At 48.9% G+C, this 21,333-nt stretch overlaps 2 protein-coding genes across 2 annotated transcripts in view; one reads left to right on the top strand and one right to left on the bottom strand.

The window, feature by feature from the left end:
- The window catches only part of LOC134984645 (uncharacterized), a 475,458-nt gene that overhangs the window by 138,252 nt on the left and 315,873 nt on the right, over positions 1 to 21,333 (top strand). The window lies entirely within an intron of this gene.
- Positions 1 to 21,333, bottom strand: part of LOC134984624 (oocyte zinc finger protein XlCOF22-like) — a 59,384-nt gene that overhangs the window by 35,831 nt on the left and 2,220 nt on the right. The window contains exon 2 of the mRNA XM_063950169.1: positions 12,344 to 12,527. The gene's annotated coding sequence lies outside the window, so the exon portion shown is untranslated. The remainder of the gene's footprint in view (positions 1 to 12,343; positions 12,528 to 21,333) is intronic.

Here is a 21,333-nt window from a genome sequence, read left to right as displayed (position 1 = left end):
TCCCAGCAGTCACCTCTCCAGTCATCACCCAGACACATCCCCTGGTGTTACTGTATAATGCCCCATTCCCAGCAGTCACCTCTCCAGTCATCACCCAGACACATCCCCTGGTGATACTGTATAATGCCCCATTCCCAGCAGTCACCTCTCCAGTCATCACCCAGACACATCCCCTGGTGTTACTGTACAATGTACCATTCCCAGCAGTCACCTCTCCAGTAATCACCCAGACACGTCCCTTGGTGTTACTGTATAATGTCCCATTCCCAGCAGTCACCTCTCCAGTCATCACCCAAACACATCCAATGGTGTTACTGTATAATGTCCCATTCCCAGCAGTCACCTCTCCAGTCATCACCCAGACACATCCCCCGGTGTTACTGTATAATGTCCCATTCCCAGCAGTCACCTCTCCTGTCATCAACCAGACACATCCCCCGGTATTACTGTATAATGTCCAATTCCCGGCAGTCACCTCTTCAGTCATCACCCAGACACATCCCCTGGTGTTACTGTACAATGTACCATTCCCAGCAGTCACCTCTTCAGTCATCACCCAGACACATCCCCTGGTGTTACTGTACAATGTACCATTCCCAGCAGTCACCTCTCCAGTCATCACCCAGACACATCCCCTGGTGTTACTGTATAATGCCCCATTCCCAGCAGTCACCTCTCCAGTCATCACCCAGACACGGCCCCTGGTGTTACTGTATAATGTACCATTCCCAGCAGTCACCTCTCTAGCCATCACCAAGACACATACACTGGTGTTACAGTATAATGCCCGATTCCCAGCAGTCACCTCTCCAGTCATCACCCAGACACTTCCCCTGGTGTTACTGTATAATGCCCCATTCCCAGCAGTCACCTCTCCAGTCATCACCCAGACACTTCCCCTGGTGTTACTGTATAATGTCCCATTCCCAGCAGTTACCTCTCATGTCTTCACCCAGACACAACCCCTGGTGTTACTGTATAATGTCCCATTCCCAGCAGTCACCTCTCCAGTCATCACCCAGACACGTCCCCTGGTGTTACTGTATAATGCCCCATTCCCAGCAGTCACCTCTCCAATCATCACCCAGACACTTCCCCTGGTGTTACTGTATAATGTCCAATTCCCGGCAGTCACCTCTCCAGTCATCCTTAAGACACATCCCCCGGTGTTACTGTATAATGCCCCATTCCCAGCAGTCACCTCTCCAGTCATCACCTAGACACATCCCCTGGTGTTACTGTATAATGTCCCAATCCCAGCAGTCACCTCTCCAGTCATCACCCAGACACATCCTGTGGAGTTACTGTATAATGTCCCATTCCCAGCAGTCACCTCTCCAGTCATCACCCAGACACATCCCCTGGTGTTACTGTATAATGCCCCATTCCCAGCAGTCACCTCTCCAGTCATCACCCAGACACATCCCTCCCGGTGTTACTGAATAATGCCCCATTCCCAGCAGTCACCTCTCCAGTCATCACCCAGACACATCCCCCGGTGTTACTGTACAATGTTCCATTCCCAGCAGTCACCACCCAGACACATCTCCTGGTGTTACTGTATAATTTCCCATTCCCAGCAGTCACCTCTCCAGTCATCACCTAGACACATCCCCTGGTGTTACTGTATAATGTCCCATTCCCAGCAGTCACCTCTCCAGTCATCACCCAGACACATCCCCTGGTGTTACTGTATAATTCCCCATTCCCAGCAGTCACCTCTCCAGTCATCACCCAGACACATCCCCTGGTGATACTGTATAATGTCCCATTCCCAGCAGTCACCTCTCCAGTCATCACCCAGACACATCCCCTGGTGTTACTGTATAATGTCCTATTCCCAGCAGTCACCTCTCCAGTCATCACCCAGACACATCCCCTGGTGATACTGTATAATGTCCCATTCCCAGCAGTCACCTCTCCAGTCATCACCCAGACACATCCCCTGGTGATACTGTATAATGCCCCATTCCCAGCAGTCACCTCTCCAGTCATCACCCAGACACATCCCGTGGTGTTACTGTATAATGTCCCATTCCCAGCAGTCACCTCTCCAGTCATCACCCAGACACATCCCCTGGTGATACTGTATAATGTCCCATTCCCAGCAGTCACCTCTCCAGTCATCACCCAGACACATCCCCTGGTGATACTGTATAATGCCCCATTCCCAGCAGTCACCTCTCCAGTCATCACCCAGACACATCCCGTGGTGTTACTGTATAATGTCCCATTCCCAGCAGTCACCTCTCCAGTCATCACCCAGACACATCCCCTGGTGTTACTGTATAATGCCCCATTCCAAGCAGTCACCTCTCCAGTCATCACCCAGACACATCCCCTGGTGTTACTGTATAATGTCCCATTCCCAGCAGTCACCTCTCCAGTCATCACCCAGACACATCCCCTGGTGTTACTGTATAATGCCCCATTCCCAGCAGTCACCTCTCCAGTCATCACCCAGACACATCCCCTGGTGATACTGTATAATGTCCCATTCCCAGCAGTCACCTCTCCAGTCATCACCCAGACACATCCCCTGGTGATACTGTATAATGCCCCATTCCCAGCAGTCACCTCTCCAGTCATCACCCAGACACATCCCCTGGAGTTACTGTATAATGCCCCATTCCCAGCAGTCACCTCTCCAGTCATCACCCAGACACATCCCCTGGTGTTACTGTATAATGCCCCATTCCCAGCAGTCACCTCTCCAATCATCACCCAGACACATCCCCCGGTGTTACTGTATAATGCCCCATTCCCAGCAGTCACCTCTCCAGTCATCACCCAGACACATCCCCTGGTGATACTGTATAATGCCCCATTCCCAGCAGTCACCTCTCCAGTCATCACCCAGACACATCCCCTGGTGTTACTGTATAATGTCCCATTCCCAGCAGTCACCTCTCCAGTCATCACCCAGACACATCCCCTGGTGTTACTGTATAATGCCCCATTCCCAACAGTCACCTCTACAGTCATCACCAGGACATGTCCCCTGGTGTTACTGTATAATGTCCCATTCCCAGCAGTCACCTCTCCAGTCATCACCCAGACACATCCCCTGGTGTTACTGTATAATGCCCCATTCCCAGCAGTCACCTCTACAGTCATCACCCAGACACATCCCCCAGTGTTACTGTATAATGCCCCATTCCCAGCAGTCACCTCTCCAGTCATCACCCAGACACATCCCCTGGTGATACTGTATAATGTCCCATTCCCAGCAGTCACCTCTCCAGTCATCACCCAGACACATCCCCTGGTGATACTGTATAATGTCCCATTCCCAGCAGTCACCTCTCCAGTCATCACCCAGACACATCCCCTGGTGTTACTGTATAATGTCCTATTCCCAGCAGTCACCTCTCCAGTCATCACCCAGACACATTCCCTGGTGTTACTGTATAATGCCCCATTCCCAGCAGTCACCTCTCCAGTCATCACCCAGACACATCCCCTGGTGTTACTGTACAATGTTCCATTCCCAGCAGTCACCACCCAGACACATCCCCTGGTGTTATTGTATAATGCCCCATTCCCAGCAGTCACCTCTCCAGTCATCACCCAGACACATCCCTTGGTGTTACTGTATAATGCCCCATTCCCAGCAGTCACCTCTCCAGTCATCACCCAGATACATCCCCTGGTGTTCATGCATAATGCCCCATTCCCAGCAGTCACCTCTCCAGACATCACCCAGCCACGTCCCCTGGTGTTACAGTGTAATGCCCGATTCCCAGCAGTCATCTCTCCAGTAATCACCCAGACACGTCCCCTGGTGTTACTGTATAATGCCCCACTCCCAGCAGTCACCTCTCCAGTCATCACCCAGACACATCCCCTGGTGTTACTGTATAATGTCCTATTCCCAGCAGTCACCTCTCCAGTCGTCACCCAGACACATCCCCTGGAGTTACTGTATAATGCCCCATTCCCAGCAGTCACCTCTCCAGTCATCACCCAGACACATCCCCTGGTGATACTGTATAATGTCCCATTCCCAGCAGTCACCTCTCCAGTCATCACCCAGACACATCCCCTGGTGATACTGTATAATGCCCCATTCCCAGCAGTCACCTCTCCAGTCATCACCCAGACACATCCCGTGGTGTTACTGTATAATGTCCCATTCCCAGCAGTCACCTCTCCAGTCATCACCCAGACACATCCCCTGGTGTTACTGTATAATGCCCCATTCCAAGCAGTCACCTCTCCAGTCATCACCCAGACACATCCCCTGGTGTTACTGTATAATGTCCCATTCCCAGCAGTCACCTCTCCAGTCATCACCCAGACACATCCCCTGGTGTTACTGTATAATGCCCCATTCCCAGCAGTCACCTCTCCAGTCATCACCCAGACACATCCCCTGGTGATACTGTATAATGTCCCATTCCCAGCAGTCACCTCTCCAGTCATCACCCAGACACATCCCCTGGTGATACTGTATAATGCCCCATTCCCAGCAGTCACCTCTCCAGTCATCACCCAGACACATCCCCTGGAGTTACTGTATAATGCCCCATTCCCAGCAGTCACCTCTCCAGTCATCACCCAGACACATCCCCTGGTGTTACTGTATAATGCCCCATTCCCAGCAGTCACCTCTCCAATCATCACCCAGACACATCCCCCGGTGTTACTGTATAATGCCCCATTCCCAGCAGTCACCTCTCCAGTCATCACCCAGACACATCCCCTGGTGATACTGTATAATGCCCCATTCCCAGCAGTCACCTCTCCAGTCATCACCCAGACACATCCCCTGGTGTTACTGTATAATGTCCCATTCCCAGCAGTCACCTCTCCAGTCATCACCCAGACACATCCCCTGGTGTTACTGTATAATGCCCCATTCCCAACAGTCACCTCTACAGTCATCACCAGGACATGTCCCCTGGTGTTACTGTATAATGTCCCATTCCCAGCAGTCACCTCTCCAGTCATCACCCAGACACATCCCCTGGTGTTACTGTATAATGCCCCATTCCCAGCAGTCACCTCTACAGTCATCACCCAGACACATCCCCCAGTGTTACTGTATAATGCCCCATTCCCAGCAGTCACCTCTCCAGTCATCACCCAGACACATCCCCTGGTGATACTGTATAATGTCCCATTCCCAGCAGTCACCTCTCCAGTCATCACCCAGACACATCCCCTGGTGATACTGTATAATGTCCCATTCCCAGCAGTCACCTCTCCAGTCATCACCCAGACACATCCCCTGGTGTTACTGTATAATGTCCTATTCCCAGCAGTCACCTCTCCAGTCATCACCCAGACACATTCCCTGGTGTTACTGTATAATGCCCCATTCCCAGCAGTCACCTCTCCAGTCATCACCCAGACACATCCCCTGGTGTTACTGTACAATGTTCCATTCCCAGCAGTCACCACCCAGACACATCCCCTGGTGTTATTGTATAATGCCCCATTCCCAGCAGTCACCTCTCCAGTCATCACCCAGACACATCCCTTGGTGTTACTGTATAATGCCCCATTCCCAGCAGTCACCTCTCCAGTCATCACCCAGATACATCCCCTGGTGTTCATGCATAATGCCCCATTCCCAGCAGTCACCTCTCCAGACATCACCCAGCCACGTCCCCTGGTGTTACAGTGTAATGCCCGATTCCCAGCAGTCATCTCTCCAGTAATCACCCAGACACGTCCCCTGGTGTTACTGTATAATGCCCCACTCCCAGCAGTCACCTCTCCAGTCATCACCCAGACACATCCCCTGGTGTTACTGTATAATGTCCCATTCCCAGCAGTCACCTCTCCAGTCATCACCCAGACACATCCCCTGGTGATACTGTATAATGTCCCATTCCCAGCAGTCACCTCTCCAGTCATCACCCAGACACACCCCCTGGTGTTACTGTATAATGCCCCATTCCCAGCAGTCACCTCTCCAGTCATCACCCAGACACATCCCCCCCGCTGTTACTGAATAATGCCCCATTCCCAGCAGTCACCTCTCCAGTCATCACCAAGACACATCCCCTGGTGTTACTGTACAATGTTCCATTCCCAGCAGTCACCACCCAGACACATCCCCTGGTGTTATTGTATAATGCCCCATTCCCAGCAGTCACCTCTCCAGTCATCACCCAGACACATCCCTTGGTGTTACTGTATAATGCCCCATTCCCAGCAGTCACCTCTCCAGTCATCACCCAGATACATCCCCTGGTGTTCATGCATAATGCCCCATTCCCAGCAGTCACCTCTCCAGACATCACCCAGCCACGTCCCCTGGTGTTACAGTGTAATGCCCGATTCCCAGCAGTCATCTCTCCAGTAATCACCCAGACACGTCCCCTGGTGTTACTGTATAATGCCCCACTCCCAGCAGTCACCTCTCCAGTCATCACCCAGACACATCCCCTGGTGTTACTGTATAATGCCCCATTCCCAGCAGTCACCTCTCCAGTCATCACCCAGCCACGTCCCCTGGTGTTACAGTATAATGCCCGATTCCCAGCAGTCACCTCTCCAGTAATCACCCAGACACGTCCCCTGGTGTTACTGTATAATGCCCCACTCCCAGCAGTCACCTCTCCAGTAATCACCCAGACACGTCCCTTGGTGTTACTGTATAATGACCCATTCCCAGCAGTCACCTCTCCAGTCATCACCCAAACACATCCAATGGTGTTACTGTATAATGTCCCATTCCCAGCAGTCACCTCTCCTGTCATCACCCAGACACATCCCCCGGTATTACTGTATAATGTCCAATTCCCGGCAGTCACCTCTTCAGTCATCACCCAGACACATCCCCTGGTGTTACTGTACAATGTACCATTCCCAGCAGTCACCTCTCCAGTAATCACCCAGACACGTCCCTTGGTGTAACTGTATAATGTCCCATTCCCAGCAGTCACCTCTCCAGTCATCACCCAAACACATCCAATGGTGTTACTGTATAATGTCCCATTCCCAGCAGTCACCTCTCCAGTCATCACCCAGACACATCCCCCGGTGTTACTGTATAATGTCCCATTCCCAGCAGTCACCTCTCCTGTCATCACCCAGACACATCCCCGGTATTACTGTATAATGTCCAATTCCCGGCATTCCCCTCTTCAGTCATCACCCAGACACATCCCCTGGTGTTACTGTACAATGTACCATTCCCAGCAGTCACCTCTTCAGTCATCACCCAGACACATCCCCTGGTGCTACTGTACAATGTACCATTCCCAGCAGTCACCTCTCCAGTCATCACCCAGACACATCCCCTGGTGTTACTGTATAATGCCCCATTCCCAGCAGTCACCTCTCCAGTCATCACCCAGACACGTCCCCTGGTGTTACTGTATAATGTACCATTCCCAGCAGTCACCTCTCTAGCCATCACCAAGACACATACACTGGTGTTACAGTATAATGCCCGATTCCCAGCAGTCACCTCTCCAGTAATCACCCAGACACATCCCCCGGTGTTACTGTATAATGTCCAATTCCCGGCAGTCACCTCTCCAGTCATCCTTAAGACACATCCCCCGGTGTTACTGTATAATGCCCCATTCCCAGCAGTCACCTCTCCAGTCATCACCTAGACACATCCCCTGGTGTTACTGTATAATGTCCCAATCCCAGCAGTCACCTCTCCAGTCATCACCCAGACACATCCTGTGGAGTTACTGTATAATGTCCTATTCCCAGCAGTCACCTCTCCAGTCATCACCAGACACATCCCCTGGTGTTACTGTATAATGCCCCATTCCCAGCAGTCACCTCTCCCGTCATCACCTAGACACATCCCCTGGTGTTACTGTATAATGTCCCATTCCCAGCAGTCACCTCTCCAGTCATCACCCAGACACATCCCCTGGTGTTACTGTATAATGCCCCATTCCCAGCAGTCACCTCTCCAGTCATCACCCAGACACATCCCCCCCGGTGTTACTGAATAATGCCCCATTCCCAGCAGTCACCTCTCCAGTCATCACCCAGACACATCCCCCGGTGTTACTGTACAATGTTCCATTCCCAGCAGTCACCACCCAGACACATCTCCTGGTGTTACTGTATAATTTCCCATTCCCAGCAGTCACCTCTCCAGTCATCACCTAGACACATCCCCTGGTGTTACTGTATAATGTCCCATTCCCAGCAGTCACCTCTCCAGTCATCACCCAGACACATCCCCTGGTGATACTGTATAATGTCCCATTCCCAGCAGTCACCTCTCCAGTCATCACCCAGACACATCCCCTGGTGTTACTGTATAATGTCCTATTCCCAGCAGTCACCTCTCCAGTCGTCACCCAGACACATCCCCTGGAGTTACTGTATAATGCCCCATTCCCAGCAGTCACCTCTCCAGTCATCACCCAGACACATCCCCTGGTGATACTGTATAATGTCCCATTCCCAGCAGTCACCTCTCCAGTCATCACCCAGACACATCCCCTGGTGATACTGTATAATGCCCCATTCCCAGCAGTCACCTCTCCAGTCATCACCCAGACACATCCCCTGGTGTTACTGTATAATGTCCCATTCCCAGCAGTCACCTCTCCAGTCATCACCCAGACACATCCCCTGGTGTTACTGTATAATGCCCCATTCCAAGCAGTCACCACTCCAGTCATCACCCAGACACATCCCCTGGTGATACTGTATAATGTCCCATTCCCAGCAGTCACCTCTCCAGTCATCACCCAGACACATCCCCTGGTGATACTGTATAATGCCCCATTCCCAGCAGTCACCTCTCCAGTCATCACCTAGACACATCCCCTGGTGATACTGTATAATGCCCCATTCCCAGCAGTCACCTCTCCAGTCATCACCCAGACACATCCCCTGGAGTTACTGTATAATGCCCCATTCCCAGCAGTCACCTCTCCAGTCATCACCCAGACACATCCCCTGGTGTTACTGTATAATGCCCCATTCCCAGCAGTCACCTCTCCAGTCATCACCCAGACACATCCCCTGGTGATACTGTATAATGCCCCATTCCCAGCAGTCACCTCTCCAGTCATCACCCAGACACATCCCCTGGTGTTACTGTACAATGTACCATTCCCAGCAGTCACCTCTCCAGTAATCACCCAGACACGTCCCTTGGTGTTACTGTATAATGTCCCATTCCCAGCAGTCACCTCTCCAGTCATCACCCAAACACATCCAATGGTGTTACTGTATAATGTCCCATTCCCAGCAGTCACCTCTCCAGTCATCACCCAGACACATCCCCCGGTGTTACTCTATAATGTCCCATTCCCAGCAGTCACCTCTCCTGTCATCAACCAGACACATCCCCCGGTATTACTGTATAATGTCCAATTCCCGGCAGTCACCTCTTCAGTCATCACCCAGACACATCCCCTGGTGTTACTGTACAATGTACCATTCCCAGCAGTCACCTCTTCAGTCATCACCCAGACACATCCCCTGGTGTTACTGTACAATGTACCATTCCCAGCAGTCACCTCTCCAGTCATCACCCAGACACATCCCCTGGTGTTACTGTATAATGCCCCATTCCCAGCAGTCACCTCTCCAGTCATCACCCAGACACGGCCCCTGGTGTTACTGTATAATGTACCATTCCCAGCAGTCACCTCTCTAGCCATCACCAAGACACATACACTGGTGTTACAGTATAATGCCCGATTCCCAGCAGTCACCTCTCCAGTCATCACCCAGACACTTCCCCTGGTGTTACTGTATAATGCCCCATTCCCAGCAGTCACCTCTCCAGTCATCACCCAGACACTTCCCCTGGTGTTACTGTATAATGTCCCATTCCCAGCAGTCATCTCTCATGTCTTCACCCAGACACAACCCCTGGTGTTACTGTATAATGTCCCATTCCCAGCAGTCACCTCTCCAGTCATCACCCAGACACGTCCCCTGGTGTTACTGTATAATGCCCCATTCCCAGCAGTCACCTCTCCAATCATCACCCAGACACTTCCCCTGGTGTTACTGTATAATGTCCAATTCCCGGCAGTCACCTCTCCAGTCATCCTTAAGACACATCCCCCGGTGTTACTGTATAATGCCCCATTCCCAGCAGTCACCTCTCCAGTCATCACCTAGACACATCCCCTGGTGTTACTGTATAATGTCCCAATCCCAGCAGTCACCTCTCCAGTCATCACCCAGACACATCCTGTGGAGTTACTGTATAATGTCCCATTCCCAGCAGTCACCTCTCCAGTCATCACCCAGACACATCCCCTGGTGTTACTGTATAATGCCCCATTCCCAGCAGTCACCTCTCCAGTCATCACCCAGACACATCCCTCCCGGTGTTACTGAATAATGCCCCATTCCCAGCAGTCACCTCTCCAGTCATCACCCAGACACATCCCCCGGTGTTACTGTACAATGTTCCATTCCCAGCAGTCACCACCCAGACACATCTCCTGGTGTTACTGTATAATTTCCCATTCCCAGCAGTCACCTCTCCAGTCATCACCTAGACACATCCCCTGGTGTTACTGTATAATGTCCCATTCCCAGCAGTCACCTCTCCAGTCATCACCCAGACACATCCCCTGGTGTTACTGTATAATGCCCCATTCCCAGCAGTCACCTCTCCAGTCATCACCCAGACACATCCCCTGGTGATACTGTATAATGTCCCATTCCCAGCAGTCACCTCTCCAGTCATCACCCAGACACATCCCCTGGTGTTACTGTATAATGTCCTATTCCCAGCAGTCACCTCTCCAGTCGTCACCCAGACACATCCCCTGGAGTTACTGTATAATGCCCCATTCCCAGCAGTCACCTCTCCAGTCATCACCCAGACACATCCCCTGGTGATACTGTATAATGTCCCATTCCCAGCAGTCACCTCTCCAGTCATCACCCAGACACATCCCCTGGTGATACTGTATAATGCCCCATTCCCAGCAGTCACCTCTCCAGTCATCACCCAGACACATCCCGTGGTGTTACTGTATAATGTCCCATTCCCAGCAGTCACCTCTCCAGTCATCACCCAGACACATCCCCTGGTGTTACTGTATAATGCCCCATTCCAAGCAGTCACCTCTCCAGTCATCACCCAGACACATCCCCTGGTGTTACTGTATAATGTCCCATTCCCAGCAGTCACCTCTCCAGTCATCACCCAGACACATCCCCTGGTGTTACTGTATAATGCCCCATTCCCAGCAGTCACCTCTCCAGTCATCACCCAGACACATCCCCTGGTGATACTGTATAATGTCCCATTCCCAGCAGTCACCTCTCCAGTCATCACCCAGACACATCCCCTGGTGATACTGTATAATGCCCCATTCCCAGCAGTCACCTCTCCAGTCATCACCCAGACACATCCCCTGGAGTTACTGTATAATGCCCCATTCCCAGCAGTCACCTCTCCAGTCATCACCCAGACACATCCCCTGGTGTTACTGTATAATGCCCCATTCCCAGCAGTCACCTCTCCAATCATCACCCAGACACATCCCCCGGTGTTACTGTATAATGCCCCATTCCCAGCAGTCACCTCTCCAGTCATCACCCAGACACATCCCCTGGTGATACTGTATAATGCCCCATTCCCAGCAGTCACCTCTCCAGTCATCACCCAGACACATCCCCTGGTGTTACTGTATAATGTCCCATTCCCAGCAGTCACCTCTCCAGTCATCACCCAGACACATCCCCTGGTGTTACTGTATAATGCCCCATTCCCAACAGTCACCTCTACAGTCATCACCAGGACATGTCCCCTGGTGTTACTGTATAATGTCCCATTCCCAGCAGTCACCTCTCCAGTCATCACCCAGACACATCCCCTGGTGTTACTGTATAATGCCCCATTCCCAGCAGTCACCTCTACAGTCATCACCCAGACACATCCCCCGGTGTTACTGTATAATGCCCCATTCCCAGCAGTCACCTCTCCAGTCATCACCCAGACACATCCCCTGGTGATACTGTATAATGTCCCATTCCCAGCAGTCACCTCTCCAGTCATCACCCAGACACATCCCCTGGTGATACTGTATAATGTCCCATTCCCAGCAGTCACCTCTCCAGTCATCACCCAGACACATCCCCTGGTGTTACTGTATAATGTCCTATTCCCAGCAGTCACCTCTCCAGTCATCACCCAGACACATTCCCTGGTGTTACTGTATAATGCCCCATTCCCAGCAGTCACCTCTCCAGTCATCACCCAGACACATCCCCTGGTGTTACTGTACAATGTTCCATTCCCAGCAGTCACCACCCAGACACATCCCCTGGTGTTATTGTATAATGCCCCATTCCCAGCAGTCACCTCTCTAGTCATCACCCGGACACATCCCCTGGTGTTACTGTATAATGCCCCATTCCCAGCAGTCACCTCTCCAGTCAGCAGCTGAATGATCTTGTTGGTGAGTTCCTGGATCTTCTGGTCACTGTGTCTCTCATGTATCAGTGAGTGAGGTGGAGGCACCGTGATGGGGCTCTGGGACCTGCTCAGTCCTCCTGACACATGAGGATGGCTGCTGGGTGTGTCACGCTCACCAGATGTCTTGTTCACACCTCTGTGAAATGAGAAGACATAAATATCACTGTAAATACGCCCAGATCCCCTCACCTCCACAGTCATGTCCCTGCATTATTACTATAGATAATAGGATTTTGGTACTTACCAGATAAATCCTTTTCTTTGAATCCACAGGGGGCACTGGAGTACTCTTGGGATATGGACGGTGCGATAGCAGGGATAGGCACATTTAAAAATTTAAATGTGTAACCATCCTTCCTCCTCCATTCTCCCAAGATGCCTTAGTGTTTTTCTGCTGAGCCAAATAGGAGCGAAAAAGAGGATGAACAACGGAGAATTACATATAACATTATAACATAACGGACAACTATAAAGTTGACACATAACATAATGGACAATTAGAAAGTTGACACGACAATAGATAACAATCACCTTAACATTAGTGAAAATGTGTTACCATAAGAACTATTGTACTTACCACCAGCCAGGTGAAACTGCTCTGGGTGGGTGTCCAGTGCCCCCTATGGGTGCAACGAAAAGTATTTATCTGGTATCAAAATCCTGTTTTCTTTCTAATCCACTAGGGGTCACTGGAGTACTCTTGGGACGTACCAAAGTTTCCCCCTTGGGCGGAAGAGCTGTTTGGCACCAGTAACACTAGACGGCCAAAGCTAGAAGCTGATGCCGCAGAATTATCAAACTTGTAAAAGCGCACAAACGTGTGCACTGATGGCCATGTAACTGCACGGCAAGGTTGCGTCATAGAAGCTCCACAACCTGCTGCCCATGACGTTCCCATCGACTAGCATGAAAGTGCACCTGACGAATGGTCAGGTTAATCTATCTGGCCAAGGTCTGTTTGGAAGCTGGACAACCTATCTTGACTGCATCACACAAAGAACAAAGTATCCGTTATATGTACTGTTGATGTTCGAGCTACATAAACGTGGAGTGCGCGTACCACATCCAAAGTAGCCGGAGTACCTGAATCTTCTGAAAGACAGGAACTACGATTGGTTGATTGATGTGAAAGAAGATACTACCTGTGGTAGAAAAGCGGGATTTGTCCAAAGTTCCGCTCTGTCAGTATGAAATACCAGATACAGCGGCTTGCATGACAAGGCACCCAATTGTGCAACACGCCTTGCCGAAGCTAAGACTAAGAGAAATACTGTTTTCCAAGTTATACTACAGCAGGGGTCGTTCTTTTACCCCGATTTAGCGCGACTGCGTTTTACGGGGTGGCTGTTGAGACCACTTTCAAGACGAGAGGGCATTCCACAGTTGGTTATACCATCCATGTTACGTGTTAGGAAGCCAGTTTCAGCAGCTCATTATCACAGGATTACTGTCAATCAGTGTCCTGGAACTCAGGGCAATTTACAACACTCTGCGTCAGGCAGTTCACTTGCTGTTGTCTCAGTAATAATTGTAGAGATGTAGTCTCTCAATAACTGTATACAATACAGATATAAAATTATAGACTGGTGCTACCCACTGATCCTAAAACATGTACAAGAAGGGTGAAGAAAGGGGATCAGTTTCTCTGGGTGCACTCTCTCCCAGGACCAACAAGAATTGCTGATATTAGGTCTGTGTCTTTATACTTTTTATATATATGTATTGACACTTAATTCATAGTACATACCAATACCCATATGGAATGTATCAACTTTATTAGTATCCCATATGAAGTATTAAGACCCTTAAATAGGCCGTAAACAGTGAAATATAAAAACAATAGAAGATAATTAGACGTGAATCAGAAAAATGGACAAAAAAAAGAAAAAAAAGCAAAGAATTTATTTTGTCCTGGTGCCAAATAAAAATAAAATTAAAAACAAAGCCGTGTGCCGCCTGTCATTTATTTATATTTTATGTACAGATCGTATTCCACTGCTGTATTCCTCAGAGGAATAACATTGGGATATATATGTATATTCTTTATGATTGGTATAGCAATCCCTAATTAATAATATAATTCTTCATGAACCTGTAACAACCTTATTCTGTTAATATAAACAATACTTGCTCCTGATTATATTTGAGCCTTATATTGTTTAGTGGGGACAAAAATTCCCAATATAGAAATTACCTCTGTGTTTCTATCCTACCAAAAGTCACAGTTACTTCTAGGCGATACATTTGTATCATTTGATACACAGCAGAATGTTGTAACCGATACAATTGTTACTTTCTTAAAACAGAGTATCTTGCTGTGTTATAACTGTACCACCATATCATTGGAGGTCTGCAGTAACTCCTTCCAGATGGGATACAGTTGTGAAAGTTTCTTATCATAGGCAGAAAAACACAGTGGAAGTCTTTCCTCTATACAGTCCTTCATATGTATATATACATGCGTGTAACGTTATTAATTGTAGTATGCAACCTTTTTAATAGCAAAATTGCACGTTGATCATACATAAACCATTCAGAAAGGGATCAGATCATATTCCCTTACTTGATTTATTATGTGTTTATATATTATATGCCCCTCAAAAGATGTAATGCCTCCGTACTCAGCGGATATCAAATTATATCTGTATTATACTCATACCAATATTACGTTCCACATCCCTCATGTCTATATAGATTATAGGGCAATTCCAGAGCTATTACATAAGTGTAGTGATAGCATAGGACAATTATATGCTCCTCTGTACTGACAGTACTGGCATTTAGGGTCCTGTAATACACAGCAGGCATGATCCTAGTCTCTGTTACCAGACGCCGCGGACATATGTCAGAAAGCTAGTGCTGTCTGTATTGCGTGCTGCCACATATCACAGCACCGCACTGCACTGACTGATATCTGTTTCACACTGTTCAGGTTCAGCTGGACAACGCAGCAGAAGTCGCATACATCAACAAAAAGGGGATGGACTCAAAGTCGCATGGCCATGCGAGAGGTTGCTCGAATCCTCAATTGGGCCGCACATCACAACATGATATTGTCCTGGAGACAAGCGAACCATCTGATGAATTTGTAGACGAGAGCCGGATCACTATGTGAGAAGATCCAGTTGAACGGGACGTGAGTGAAATCTTCCGAACTGGAGTGTTTTGAAAGATGCTCCCATCTGTCTTACCAGTCGCAAGTACAAATGCACCGAGACTGTCCGTGGTTTGAGCACTAGCAGTACTGGATGATGAATAGCATGTACCTTCTGTTGTGGCAGGTAAATGCGTTGATCCACCGTAATCAGAATCATTCCTAAAATTTAATTCTTTGACACGAGACACGACTTGATTTTTTTTGTTTTTAAAGTTGACAATCCAACCGTACTGAACTAGTACACTGTACAACAGTAAGGCATGTTTATGAAGTATTTGTTGAGACGAAGCCTTGATGAGAAGGTCATCTAAGTACGGAACGATTATCACTCCCAGGGATCTGAGATGAACTATCATCACAGACATCACCTTTGTGAATACCCGAGGCGCTAGTCGTACTGCAAACTTAAGTACGCCAGATGCGGATGTGGTGCCAAATTGGAATGTGTAAGTACGCATCCTTGAGATCCCGCAAAATCATGAATTGCTGTGGTTCTAAACCTGCAATCACTGACCGTACGGATTCCATCTTGAATGTGTAGTAAGTGACGTACCGATTGAACCCCTTTAGGTTCCATATGTGTGTGACCGAGCCATCCGGCTTTGGTACTACAAAAAAAATTGGAATAAAACCCTTGACCTTGTTGGTGTACTGGAACCTGAACCAAAACTGCTGAATGTACGAGAGACTGAATAGCGGTCTGCAGACCTGCCCACTTGTCTGCTGACACAGGCAGACCTGTCTTGAAACACCGCATCAGTGGTAGACAATCAAACTTAATGAAACCTTTGAAAACAAAATTGCGGATCCACCCATCTGTGATGTCTGAAACCACGCGAAGTGAAACATCTGAAGGCGTGCTCCCACAAATGAAGAGCTGAGATGGGCTGGAAGCACGTCATGCCACTGGCTTGTCAACGGCCTTTGTGTCCTGACGACGGTTAGTGGTTTGTTGAAAACCACGTCCCTCTGCATGGTTGTTACTCTAGCCCAGCCTCGAAAGGACTGAGGTCTAAAAGATTTGAACGCTGGTCCAGCATATTTCCTTTTAGGAACTGGTGCAGGTGATGGCAGGAAAACAGATCCCCCTCCCCCGTTGACTGAGAGTTCCATTTGTCCAATTCAGGACCAAATAACATCAGTAGAAGGCAACGCCCCTATTCCTCATTTTGACTCTGCCTCGGCCTGTCAAGAACGCAACCACAGCATCTGTCAGGCTGCAAGCCGAGAACAAACTTGTCCAACGTCCAACGAAGCCGTACCTAAATACTCAACCAATTCACGAATGTGATCGGTAAGAAATATAAGCTGGTCTGAGGAAAAACCCCGTTGTAGGCCTAACCTGAGCTGTTTCACCCATGCAACTACAGCCTTGTTAACCCAAACTCCAACTCAAACAGGTGTAAGCATCACCCCTGTTGCTGTATACATGGACTTTAGCATGGCCTCCAGCTTACTCTCCAAGGGGTCTTTAAGCGTAGCTGCACCTGGGACTGGAATAGTCAATTTTAGTGAAAGTTTAGAAACTGAAGACTCCACCGATGGCGATTTAGTTGTCATACCCTGTGGGAAAAGATATTTAGACAGAAATCGCTTTGTCCCAGAAAAGTGTTTAACTGGATTTAGCCATGCTTCTATTAAATGCTTATTCAGAGATATGAATAAGAAAAACACACAGTCGCCCATAGTCTGCTAGCAATAAAACCTCATATGTTTCAGTGTAACCTAGCAGCTGGCGTACCGCTCTAATGAGATCATCATAGCTCGGGCTATTAGTGACCTCACTATCTGACTCCTGACCCAATGCTGAGATATCAGATGTGACACTGAATCATCAGAATGTAATTATGAGACAAACGATGACCAGTCTTAGAAATTGAACTACACATGGACTTTGTAACCCAGCAAAGTTCTAGAAACATCCCGAGCCCACATTGGCTGCTCACACGGTTTTATCCATGAATCAGACTTAGCCGCCTCATGGTCTTTTCATGCAGCGGACAACTCTGACTGCAAATCAGGCATTCTCACAGTTATCACAGACAAGCTGCTGTTTCTCATATTGTCATGCAGACAGACAATAATACAGTGAGACAACGTCCGCACAACTCAGTGATAATAACTGTAGCGTCTATAATACCACGTGCACCGCACTGTATTATAGAGGAAATCTATGATGGTCACTGTGCCACCTACTAAACACCCCTGCCCCCTCCAGTGGCCGTGTGTTGTAGGACTGACATATTGCTGTAGGAAGAAGCAGGAAGTAGGTGTGTAACCTTTGTGTGAAAATGGCGTCCCAGCATGTGCATCTGACTATAACCTATGTACCCCCAAAAGCACTCATAACCTAGGCTTAATAGCCTGTTCTGTCCCTTATAGCCCTGGCCACCATCCCTTGTATTTAGGTGAACCGCTGAACTAGGGACCGCCATGACCTCCCCCAATGCTTAAAGCAGTGAGCCGCGCCTAGCTTCTTCCACCCACACCCTCACGCATTATATACCAAGCGCCGGCTCTGAGTGGCGGTGCCCTGCAGCAGCTACCCACCGTGGTCTGTATGCTGGTGGAAGCCAGAGAGCGGGGTAGATGTGTGATGGGACGGGCGTCCAGCGGCGGCAGTGTGATCTGTCTGCTGCTGGGAGCCGCGCTGCCGGGAGCCGCTTCTCTGGAGCCACGAGGTGTAGCCTGACAGGTGCCCAGCTGCAGCATTATGTGACCGCTGCTGGGAGCCGCTTCCCAGTTGTCTAGAGGGGCAGATTGTAGAGGGCTGTTTGGAGCTGTGCTGCCTGGTGCCAGGGAGCAGGCTGGTGTGGAGCGACACAGGAGCCCAGTGGCAGTATGTGTCTGACCGCTGGTGGGAGCCAGGGAGCGGGGGAGATTGAGCCAGTAAAGCTATACCTTAGTAAGCAGCTCGTGGGAAAGTGTTAAAACACTTTCCCCGCACATGGAGGGGCGGCAGCAGGAGCTAACTGCCCCACAATCACAGCAACAAACAGGTCCAACAGAGCGGCGGCAGCATAAGCTGACCACCCGCTCCTTACCTCAGTGTAATGGGGAGGTTCTGACGGGGCTTCTCTCTAAGCTCCATCAGCTCCTGCAGCCATGGCTGAATCAGCTAACGCTGATGAAGGTCTATAGCGGGTCTTCTCTGTCTAAGCACCAACAAGCCTTCGCTGCACAACAGCAGCACACACTCCCGGACCCACGCTTCTTAATAAGCTGGGAGGGAGTGTGATTGATACAAGAAAAAATATTTAGAAAAAGTAAAAGTAAACCCTGCAATGACTCCCGGTTGTGACCTTCCCTGATGAAGGCAAAAAAAAAAACACTGGGGCATCTTGGAAGTATGGAGGGGGGAAGAGGGTTACACATTTAAATATTTAAATGTGCCTATATCTGCTAACACACTGTCCATATCCCAAGAGTACTACAGTGCCCCCTAGTGGATGAAAAATAAATAAGTGATGTCACTGTGACGCTCCCAGATCCCCTAACCTCCCCAGTCATGTCCCTGTATTACTATAGATATAAGTAATGTCACTGTGACGCTCCCAGATCCTCTCACCTCCCCAGTCATGTCCCTGTATTATTACTATAGATATAAGTGATGTTATTGTGATGCTCCCAGATCCCCCTCGCCTACCCAGTCATGTCCCTGTATTATTACTAGATATAAGTGACGTCACTGTAACACTCCCAGATCCCCTCACCTCCCCAGTCATGTCCCTGTATTATTACTATAGATATAAGTGATGTCACAGTGACACTCCCAGATCCCCTCACCTCCACAGTCATGTCCCTGTATTACTATAGATATAAGTAATGTCACTGTGACGCTCCCAGATCCCCTCACCTCCCCAGTCATGTCCCTGTATTACTATAGATATAAGTAATGTCACTGTGACGCTCCCAGATCCTCTCACCTCCCCAGTCATGTCCCTGTATTATTACTATAGATATAAGTGATGTTATTGTGATGCTCCCAGATCCCCCTCGCCTACCCAGTCATGTCCCTGTATTATTACTAGATATAAGTGACGTCACTGTGACACTCCCAGATCCCCTCACCTCCACAGTCATGTCCCTGTATTATTACTATAGATATTAGTGATGTCACTGTGACACTCCCAGATCCCCTCACCCCCCCAGTCATGTCCCTGTATTATTACTATAGATATTAGTGATGTCACTGTGACACTCCCAGATCCCCTCACCCCCCCAGTCATGTCCCTGTATTATTACTATAGATATTAGTGATGTCACTGTGACACTACCAGATCCCCTCACTTTCCCAGTCATGTCCCTGTATTATTAATATAGATATGTAATGTAAGTGTAACACTTCCAGACCCCCTCACCCCCCAGTCATGTCCCATTATTATTATAGATATAAGTGGTGTCACTGTGACGCTACCAGATCCCCTCTCCTCTCCAGTCACGTCCCTGTATTATTATTAGAGATATAAGTGATGTCCCTGTGACGCTCCCAGATCCCCCTCACCCCCCAGTTATGTCCCTGTATTATTACTAGAGATATAAGTGATGTCACTGTGACATTCTCAGATGCCCTCACCTTCCCAGTCATGTCCCTGTATTATTACTATATCTATAACTGATGTCACTGTCACATTCCCAAACCCCCTCACCTCCCCTGTCATGTCCCTGTATAAGGTATGTCACTATGATGCTCCCAGATCCCCTAAACTCCCCAGTCAAATCTATGTATTATTACTAGAGATATAAATTATGCTACTGTGACACTCTGAGATCCCCTCACCTCCCCAGTCATGTCCCTTAGTGTTCAAGATAGGCTGTTTTAGCTGGGCGCCACGCCCTGCCCGATTTTTTAAGGGCAAAATCCGTCCTGCCCTTTCTGCGGCATCCTGATAAAACTGCTGTCAGCTTCCTGCCTTCTCAGCATGTAAAGATGCCTTGCGCGTGCGCACGGCATCCATTCATGCTAGTGGAGAGAGCTTGGGGAAAGCCCAGCACATCGTAGGTGCTGGGAACGTTTCCAACAGTGACGCTGCCGGCCGCCCACATCCCCTGCAGTAACGTCTGTGGGCTGCACCACCCACTTAAATGATGTTTTATGGCCACGAACCCTATTTTACATGCCAACGAACCTTTTCGGATGCGCGCGTGACTTTGCCGTGCGCGCACACATATGCCACTGCAGTCCAGGGCACTGCCTAACACTATTTCTGGAGTGAACACTATCCCTGTACTATTACTACAGATAAGTTATGTAACTGTGACTCTCCCAGATCCCCTCACCTCCCCAGTCATGTCCATGTATTACTAATAAAGATATAAGTGATGTCACTGTGACTCTCCCAGATCCTCTCACCTCCCCAGTCTTGTCCCTGTATTATTACTATAGATATAAGTGATGTCACTGTGATGCTCCCAGATCCCCTCACCTCCCCTGTCATGTCCCTGTATTATTACTGTAGATATAAGTGAAATCACTGTGTTATTCCAACGTCCCCTCACCTCCCCAGTCATGTCCCTGTATTATTACTATAGATATGTGATTTCACTGTGACACCCCCAGATCCCCTCACCTCCCCAGTCATGTCCCTGTATTATTACTATAGATATAAGTGATGTCACTGTGATATCACCACCACTCCCAATGTATAATAATAATAATAATAATAATAATACCAGGACACCACAAGCTGCTGTCCCTGTATAATAATAACCATACACAAAAACCTGCTCCCCCTGTATTATACTAATAACAACAACAGGAACCCCCATTCTACTCTTCCTTTCA

Source organism: Pseudophryne corroboree, assembly GCF_028390025.1.
Source record: "Pseudophryne corroboree isolate aPseCor3 chromosome 3 unlocalized genomic scaffold, aPseCor3.hap2 SUPER_3_unloc_7, whole genome shotgun sequence".
In the NCBI taxonomy this organism is placed as follows: Eukaryota; Metazoa; Chordata; class Amphibia; order Anura; family Myobatrachidae; genus Pseudophryne; species Pseudophryne corroboree.
The sequence above is the reverse complement of the archived record's forward strand: the minus strand, read 5'-3'. Positions and strand labels throughout refer to the sequence as shown.